The 10,282-nt window shown below is 42.2% G+C and overlaps 1 pseudogene; it reads right to left on the bottom strand.

Annotated features, from left to right (window-relative positions):
• LOC146578140 (uncharacterized) overlaps positions 1-10,282 on the bottom strand; it is a 105,561-nt pseudogene that overhangs the window by 81,771 nt on the left and 13,508 nt on the right.

The raw sequence follows: 10,282 nt of genomic DNA, 5'->3' as shown, positions 1-10,282 counted from the left end.
GCAAAAGCTGCGTTTGGAGAACCTTGAACATGGTAATAAATCTGGAAAATTTCCCCCCAAAACCACTTAAATCTAAATAAGGAAAAAACGCTTCCACTGGGAAGATTCCTCATGATCAACAATAAATACATAAAGATGTTAAAGATTGTTATGAAGCTTTATACTCATCACAGATTAATCCAACTAATGTACCATTTTCTGGATTCACCTCATTCAGTGTCTGAATTCTGAAACAGCCCCAGGTCCACATGGTTTTCCAGCCATTTTACATTTTGGCCTACACTGGCACCTTCTTTTTTCAAGATGGTAATTCAGATTTACAATAATCACACACTATCTCCAAACATGATCTCTGCCATCATTAGTCTGCTTCTTAAACCAGCCCAAGATCCTACGCTTCCATCCAGCTACTGCCCAACCTCACTCACAAATGTAAGCCTTAAAATACTTTGCACTTGCCCAAAGATTATAAAAAAATCTCTCCATTCATAATCCATCCTGACCGAAGATGTAGAGTTCCTCTGAGATAGACACCTGAGAATAACTTTAAAAACTCTACAAAAACCAAAACACAGTGGTGATCTACAACTACCACATTCTTTACACTACTTCTTATCCAACAAAGTGCTGTGTTTCAGAATGGATTAAACCTATTAGACTGGTCATGGCTGGACCAAGAACAAGTACTCTGTGGAAAAGTACAAATCTGTAATCTGCTTGTTAGGCATCATAACTGCTTTAAAAGCCTCAATATAAACACCCGGAGAGAATGATTAAAAGTAACAGTCTTCACGTATCCCATTTAAATTTTGAATAATCCAGTAATGTCAGAAAAATGAGCCTTACACACTCAAACACATGCACGTACTCCACAGACAACTCTGCTGATAACTATATACATGCTATTCAGATAAAACTGAGGTAATTGTACTCGGTCCTAAAACTCTTGGTTTGTAACCAGATACTTAGTCTGGAGGCGTCATGTTGGCCTCCAGTAACTCTGTGAGGAATTTCAGACTCATTTACTTACTTCTAGATTACGTCAGTTTGAGGAGAATGTCTGCATAAAAACAACTGGATGAATTTGTTTCACTGATCACTGACCAGATCAGCCGACCACCATCAATGAACTACATGGTCACTGATGGTGGTCGGCTGGAGGCTTGTCTCCCTGTATGCCCTGCAGCTGGCTGTGGGGTTTTCTGTGACTGTGGTCGTTTGGCGGCTTCCTGGGGGCTGGAGATCTGCAGGTGTCATTTTGGGGAATCTGTGTGAAGACCTTTGTTGTGATTTGGCGCTATATAAATAAAATTGAATTGAATTGAATTGTGTCTGCCTCGGTTGGTGGTGGGAGTGGTGGTGTTTTTTTAAGTAACGACCCCAATCCTGATGGCAACAAAGAAGGGAAATAGCTCCAACACGCACAAACATTTGATCACACAGCATGTACTTAACTAGATAAATAATTTATTGCTGCTTAGTGATGGTGGTCACGCTCACAGAGAGCCGATGAAAATCGACCAGAAACCAAATCAATATCTGATTGATAATGGAATCGGAATCACTAAATTCTTATCAATTCCAAATCCCTACTTTAAACTTAGTACACTCATGTGCCCTGCCTGGGACGGGGTCCGCTGGTCGCTTGCAGGCTCTTTCATATTGTTGTCTTCCAGATGCTCTGTGCTTTTATTTTCTACTTTTTCTGTTGCAGCTGTAGCAGTCGGAGATTCATTGCGTTTCTATTTGTTGTCTGTCTTTATTATGTGATGAAAGATTTTTGAGTTTTGTGTTATGTTTATTTGTAGCTTCATTTAAAGGAAGAAGAGCTTGTGAATTGGAACCACCACAGAGAAAGGGAGTGAAAACATATGTGCAGAGGAATGCTGTGACATACGATACTTCCTCCTGTGTTAACAGACAAGTTAACGGTCTCTCTCCTTATAAGGAATGTTTTGTTTTCTATACATACCAAGCTATCTCCTTTTTCAACAGACAAGCTAAAGGTATCTCCTTTTAAGGAGATATTATCAGTTCCATACATGCCACTCCTACTGCTGTGGAAACTTACTTGAAGTATAAATAAAGAATGTGCTAAGAGCCCTGGGCGGTTTTCCTCTGTGTAACATCTGTTCTGCACACGTAGGCAGTAGCTGAATGGTGCAGAGCCGATCGGACCAGGGACGGGGGATCGTCCATGTATATGTACATGAAAAAGATATCTTGAGTCTGAGTTTCTTTGTCTTCTAACAATTTTCTCCTCACATTATGTTTTCTCCCTCCTGCCTGTGTCAGCTGGGACATTATTGCACATGTACTGTAACAACAGAACAACCAGGAGACAAACTGAATGCAGAGCTTGAGAGTCCACAAAACACAAAACTGGGTCAATGATCCAGGAACCATGACACTACTGTCTTTATATGATCTAATCCAAAGCTTGCTTAGATTTCTCATTATGGATGATTTGATTATAAATCAATTAATGGTTCATCCTGTGAGATAACGCTTTCCGTTTCTATTTTCCGTCACTGATAGTGGTGCCCCAGTATTTTTCTTCTTCAGTGCAGGGTCATAGTTGAGTCTATCCCAGCTGTCGTTAGGCTAAAGCATGCAGCCTGTATAAGATAGTGTAGGTCTAACACAGAGAGAACACAGTGTGTGAACCAATAAAATCCTCTCTGACCTTTGACTCTCAGATTGCTCACTGCTTTCTTAAACACGATGTTTCCCTCTTGGCTGTAGACGGTGCAGGTGTAGACTTGTGTGTCTCTCTCTGTGGGGTGTTTCAGGGTCAGACTGAGGTCTCCAGATTTCAGCAGGTCTTTATTCATCTCTGTTCGGCCTCTGTAATCCTGATCCTGTCTATCTGGCTGATCACAGCCATCCTGATACATGTGGACCTTCCTGTTAGCGTCTCTCCACTTCAGCATCATGAGGTAAATCAAGTGTGGTTTTACAGGACAGCTGTACAAAGTCCTTTCCTGCATCCACCTCCTTCTGGGGGACTGAGAAGACAGTGAAGCACGTGTAAGTGATACAGACAGCAACAACAACAATGACGGTAACATTACCTCCAATTCCACTCCTTGTTTCATCGACTCAGACTTGTGATATTTCCACGTGTGTTTATGTGGAATATCAGAAAGTTTTCATAAAAAAACATGCATGTAGTGATTGTGACTGAGACGTGAGCGCTAACAGCGTACACATATATGTGGGACTGACTGAGCTTTAGCAGTATGCTAGCCACATGCTAAACAAACATTATGAGAAACTCATGAAAGTCTCATGGATGATGTGGACACTCACAGTTCATCTCTGAGCTTTTACAGTGACCTCTGACCTCTGCCCTGTATCTACAGCACTCACCTCCACTGACAAAGAGCAGCAGGATCTTTCCCTCCCTGCTGTGGACGGTGCAGGTGTACGTGTGTGTGATTGTGGGGTATTTCAGGGTCAGACTGAGGTCTCCAGGTTCCAGCAGGTTTCTCTTCATCTTTGTTCGGCCTTTATAATCCTTGTGCTGTTCTTCAGGCTGGTCAGAGCCGTTCTGATACACATGGACCGTCCTGTAATCGTTGTCCTTCCACTCCACTTTAGCGTCTTCGGGCAGGTTAACTGTGGTTTTGCAGGGCAACTGGACAGACTCCACCCCCGATTTCACCTCCACCTGGTAAACTGAGAGAATAACAAAGGACAACATGATTAGGGCTGGGTATCGTCGCTGATTTTCAGAATTGATTTGATCGACAATTCGATTCATTTTGAATCAGGCAGTCAGAAATATTGTAATTCTGATCACGTATCAGTACATTTCCATTTTGTTTATATCTATAGAAAGCTGACTCTTGCGAGACTTTATGAAAGGTGTAAGCTGTTTAGTAAAGTCATGTTGTGGAGCTGTTTCACTGATCAATGACTGAGTCTGAAGGAGGTTTTCTGACTTCTGGAACAAACCTGGAAGTTTCTCTTCAGCTCTCTGTATCAGCTGTTTGTAACTCTCAACTCTTTCAGCTTCTGACACTAAACTACAAAAACAGTTCAACATGCCCAGAATATCTTTCTGTTACCTGGATTCACTTAGTCCATCATTGCGATTCTGATAGAAGGTCACATGAATCATTTAAGTTAACCCAGAGTTTATCCTGCAAGTTCACATGAAAGGGGCGGGGTTTATACATGTTTATACAAGTCCTCAACTTGTTGCACTGACATTCCTGTAACAATGCAACGCACAGTTTGCATGTCATTTAGGGGGTTTTAGTCAAATGTATTTCCCCAGCAGAGAAGTCACTTGGATGAGTGACGAAACGTTTCTCCCACAAAACACAACGTCCAGATGAACAGAATCAACTTTTGGAGATTCACAGCATATGTTACCATGGCGATTTTCCCTGTTAAAAAATGAACCACCTTCATAGCACAGAAAACCCAGGATTAACCCTGAAGCTACCTACATAACCAAAAATCTGGAAGGATACCTGCTAAGCGTCAGTGTTATGGGTAATGTAGGAGGGACTCACCTGACATGAAATAAAATAACAGACCTCCAGAAACAACGAGAACCAGAATAATTGGGAGCGCTATGCCCCAGGATGGAAACCGCTCTATGTAGAAAACAATAAAAGAGCCTAATGTTAAAACATAATAATAATGATATCACAAGTATGGCTTACATATACAGAACCTTTGATATATATCTCTGACCTTTGACCTGCAGCTCTACTTTCTGTCTCAGGATGTTTTTGTCCCTGTAGATGGTGCAGATGTATCCTCCACTGTCTCTCTCTGTGGGGTGTTTCAGGGTCAGACTGAGGTCTCCAGTTCTCAGCAGGTCTTCATTCATCTTTGTTCGGTCTCTGTAAAGGCCGTCCTGTTTCTTAAGGTGGTCACTTCTGTTTAAATACACATGGACTATCCAGAGTTCTGGGTCAGAGTGAGTCCACTCCACTGTGGTGTCATCAGGCAGGTCAGGTTTTGTTTTGCAGGGCAGGATGACGGAGTCTGAGCCTTCCTCCACCTTCACCTCCACCTGCTGGTCTGAGAGGACAATAAATCACAAAATCGACTAGACATCTGGGAGCTGAGCATTAATGTTGCTGACCTCTAACTCTGTTGTAATACATTTAGCGTTTCTTTTTGTCCAATGAAACTAAACTGGATCTTTAATGCTAATATTCCATTTAATCATAATTTGGTCATTTCCAACATTAAAAACCCTTGATGCCATGGAAACATTGCTTAATGCACACAAAGACCTTTTCTAAAAGACGCTTATAAAGGTTTTCAGCATGCAAATGTAGTGTAATTTAAACATAACTAAGCGGTACTGAAAAGAAACAGCTGGCTGAACATGTGTATGTAATTAGACTAACAGGTCAGTGACATGATTGGTATAAAGGCTAAGTAAGAAAATGAAAGTTAGTTGTAGAGTGCTCAAGCAATACAAAAACACACCTGACAGAAACGTTTTCAACTGCCTTTTGAAGGAGTCCACAGAACAAGGCTGGAGTGCTACACTGTTGTATGTAGGTAAGAGAATTTTATAACTAATTCTAAAATCAACTGGGAGTCGATGTAAAGCAAATAAATGAAGTGTGCTTCGAGCTTGTGTGGCACCTACAAGTGTATGGTCAACATTGTAATTTGGTTTAAACATTTATTCATGTAAAAGGCCTTATTTCATTGTGCTTTTGCTCTTTTCAGTTGAAGCTATGATGATGTAATTGCGCAGCATCGCCACAAGGGAGAAGTAGCTGTGAGTGTGATAGGCCGTTGCAACTCTCCTGTACCTCAGATGAGGAAGAGCCTGCAGAACAAACGCAGCTCGTGTCTCTTGTCTGTACTTTTCTATATAAAACAGACCCCATAGAGATTTTGCATCTGAGTCAAAGCTCAGAGAAGAATCAAATACAACAAGATTACCATTACTGGGCAGCCTATCCAGATGGCAAGGCTTAAAAGACAGACAGCTGGATGCCATCAGCATAGAATTGATAACATTTAATGACCTCAGCTAAATAAAGGATGTAAAATAAAAAATAATGGACTCAGAATTGAGCCTTGCAGAACCCCACAGATCAGATCAAAAGTGTCCGAGCAGAATTTGCTTGCCCTGAGTTAAACTAAGTTAAAAGCTGAAAACAAAAGTAACTGTGGCTATAAATGGCCAAATATAGGTCATGCTACTACTTTCAGTGAATGTGTAAATATCAGAGACATGGCAGGGCTACACAAAGGTCAGCTAAGGAACTGGACTCCTACCTGTCAGTGATGCTAACATTGCTGATGATAGCAGGACACCCTAAAGCAGGCCCTAGGTAACCTGCCCTTGGACAGTATCCCACATCCACATGATCCTTTGGGAGTCAGCAGACAAGTTTAACAACAGCTGGTTGAACTCAGCATTTTACTTTGCTTGTTAGCTTTTTTTAATGAGGTCTTGGGTTTCACTGGGAGCCAGCAAGTGGTGAAAAACCTCAGCATCCCTGAAGAGTGTTACACAGTTTTTACAACTAAAAACTTTCATCAGAAAAAAGAAAATATCATGAATGATCTCTGCAGTTTTTATACAAAGTGTTCTCCTCATTTTTCGTCTGCTTTGTGACGACCATGGAGCTTAGATCTAAAACGCTGTTGTTTGTTTTAAAGGATTGGCAGAAGACTTTGAGTTTAAGCTCTGATCCGTCTACAGTACTGACTCCTGACCTGCATGATAAGCAGGTGTTTGTTGCTGACCTTTGACCTGCAGCTGTATATCTGTCAGTGTCTGTTCCTCTCTCCCAGCACTGATGGAGCAGGTGTAGCTGCTACTGTCGATCAGTTGTGGTTTTTTCAGAGTGAGGCTGAAGTCTAAAGTGTGCAGAGCATCACGCCTCACCGATGTGCGTCTGCTGTAACGCTGGTTTTGTCCTCTGAGATCATCTCCTCCTCCTCGTCGTAGGTGGACGGATTTGGGATGAAGATCACTGCGATTCCACATCATTGTGGGGTCCACAGGTATGAAACCTGAGTACATACAGGGCAGCAGGACAGATCTTTCCCCCTCATTCACCTCCACCACCACAGCCAGGGCATGCTGGGAAACTGAGGAAACACAAACAGATGTAGAAATGAACTGCAAGCTGTGTGTTTGTCCCAGAGTCCTCACAGGTGACAAATTAGCTTCAGAAACCCAAGACAGGTGTTTGAACACTGAAACATGGACTCTTGACTGCACAATAGTAAGCTGTTATAGTAAGTGTTTCCTTCACCACTTAATGTGAACATTGTGTTGTGTGTCTGTGAGAGTTTTGTACCCTTGTAAACCAAAATTTTTGAAAATTTTATTTTTGTGCATCTACAGATGAGAATTTTGTTTGTAAAGATTTTTTACACAAGTTACAAGTTGATTTTGTTAAGGTCTGTTTACAGATACAAAGCAAACAACTATGTTTAAATCTCTGCACTCAGGTTCCCTGGCTGTGTGTGACTCTCAACCTACGAGTACGAATTTTGACCTGATTTTTCTTCCTTTCAGCTGATTGGTCAATGTCATGTCAATCACAAATGTAACAATCCAATCAGAGAGCAGATGGGTTCAGCTGTTGGGGGGTGCTTTATGTAGCTTCAGGTCCTTGAAGGGAATAAATGCCCTTTTAAATGCCAGCCGAGCGTTTTCCTTCATGACCACGAAGGAAAACAGTCTGTGGTGGTAGTAGCTGCTATCGGATATTTACATAGAGATCCTCTATGTAAATATCCTCTACTGTATTACCCTTCAAGGACCTGCAGTTCAAAAAAGCGACCCTCCGACAGCCAATCCCATCTATTCTTAAATTAGATCTGCCTCGCCCAGGATCTAACACTGAACCTTGGTGAGTCCTACCTCCAAAACAAGTCGTAGGGATGTGTACGGTTGTTTATATTCACTCTCATGTCATTTACTTCCTTAGAAACATAACTCTCATTGCATCTGTTCGTTTTATTATCAAGTATAAAAGTAACAGCCCTCTCACACTGCTTTTATCCTGTTTACGATTTCACTTTTTTCCTAATCCCAACTGACCTTTGACCTGCAGCATACTTTCTGTCTCAGGAAGTCTTTGTCCCTGTAGATGGTGCAGATGTATCCGTGTGTGTGTGTGTGTGTGTGTGTGTGTGTGTGTGTGTGTGTGTGGAGTTTCAGGGTCAGACTGAGGTCTCAAGTTCTCAGCAGGTCTTTGTTTATATTCGTGCAACCACAGTAGAGGTTGTCCTGTTTGTTTACTGTCATTTGGATGCACATGGACCATCATGAGTCCAAAGTCAGAGTGAGTCCACTCCACTGTGGTGTCCTCAGCTCAGACTTTGTTCTGCAGGCTAGGGTGACAAACTATGACCCCTCCTCCACCTTCACCTCCGCCTGTTGGTCTGAGAGGACAATAAACAGTAATATGAAGAACAGAAGCAGCACTAGTAATACTTATAGTATTTGAAGCAGTCACATAAGACTCATTTAGAATTCAAACAAAAAATCCTTCAATTTGTTTTGAAATTCAATGCAGAAACAGCTCTGGACTGCTTTCTAAATATCTTCTTCAGGACTGTGTTAAATAAAAGGAAGGTTATAAATATAATGATATTATCACAGCTCACTGCATAAAGTAAGAGCTTCTAGAAGTAGTTCTTTAATTGGAGGTGTGAAACAGCCTGTCAATAAAAATACATTTTAAATTGGATTTAAAATTTAAACATTAATTAATAATGAGATTTCTTTGAGCATCAGGGTCTCACAGGCATGTTGTTTTTTTTAAGAAAGTAATGACTGAACAGGAGAAAGTGAATCTAAATAAATAAATCTGCAGATGTTAAAGGTCCTGTACCTAATGATTTGTCTTATTCGTTGCTTTTTTCTCAGAGCAGCCTTTATGTCCATGATCTGCATGGAAACACATCTATGGAGAGGAAATCCAGCTGCTGAGGGTCACATCTGCATCATTGTAGCTTCAGTGGATGTTTCAGTGTCAGGACTGAAGGCGGAGCTTTGTGCGTGTCACTGTAAACAGACAGATTGTTTTACAGCTCTAGTCGATTCTGCACACTCTGCACAGCAAGCCCCAATCACCCAGTCATACGAGCACTTTTTCTACACATCACAGAGGAAGTGGGGGCTCAGGATCGTTTGGCATGCAGAGTGATTGAACTGCCAACCATCCACTTCGTAGATGACCTGCTCCACCTGCTGCAGCCACCCCGATTGTGTTTGGAGAACTCGGGCGTGAAACTAGGAGGAAAGCCGACGTCCTCCTCTTTCCTCAGAAGTGATCTGTGGCCGGCCGGACTTCATTCCACAGATGTGCTTTAACAAAGTGTGAAGCTGAACTCTGAGCTGTGACAGTGAAGCAGTGTGAGAGTGTCAGTAGATGATCAGCAGAGGAAAGTGAAGCTGCTGTGAGCTGATGTCCTGAAGGGCTTTTAAAGAGTCTCTGAGTTTGACAGGAACATGAAGATGTTTGTGGTGTTTGTGATCCTCCTGCACGGTAAGTACACCTTCCTCTCTCTGCTCTCATCATCAGCTTTTCTTTCATCTCTCTCTCTTTAATGTGTTGAAGTGCAGCAGGAGGAGATTTCCATCAAACACTGGATTCTGATTCAGATCAAACTAACAATCCAAAGCAGCAACTTTCAAATCACTGGATTCTTCTTGGTGCCTTTCAGATGAGCTCATGTTACAATCAGCTGCTGTGTGTGTTGTTGTGTAGCTGAAGCTCGGACTCACATTTCATATGTGACCAAAGGAAACTTGGTGCTGTGTGACACACTTTAGATTCTCTGCTGCTGCTTTGAACTCTTCAAACTAAAGAGCCAAACGGATGATTGACTGTGCAGCTCTGACATGGCACCAAATGTCCCTGTTATCAGCTGCTGGATGGACGTTATCAGAGCTTTTTAGTGCCACACGGATCACCAGGAGCTCCTCCTCTGTCTGCAAACAGGCTCAGCAGCTCTGATCATTCATTGGAGTCAGCACGGAGTGTGGAGACATCTTGTGGTGGTGGAGAGAAGTGCGATCAAAGCTCTGCTGGTGAATGTAGTTACTGTAAGGCAGAGGTGTCGAACTCCAGGCTCCGAGGGCCGGTGTCCTGCAGGTTTTAGATATCACCCTGGGTCAACACACCTGATTAAAATGATTTGTTCATTACCAGGCTTCTGGAGAACTTTGAGACATGTTGAGGAGGTATTTTAGACATTTAAATCAGCTGTGTTGGATCAAGGACACATCCACAACCTGCAGGACGCCGGCCCTCGAGGCCTGGAG

This window comes from Mchenga conophoros, linkage group LG3, assembly GCF_057382185.1.
Source record: "Mchenga conophoros isolate Kocher_MC1m ecotype Shallow Benthic linkage group LG3, M_conophoros_male_GT1.1, whole genome shotgun sequence".
Lineage (NCBI taxonomy): Eukaryota > Metazoa > Chordata > Actinopteri > Cichliformes > Cichlidae > Mchenga > Mchenga conophoros.
Note: the sequence above shows the minus strand (reverse complement) of the source record. Positions and strands in the feature narration are given on the sequence as shown.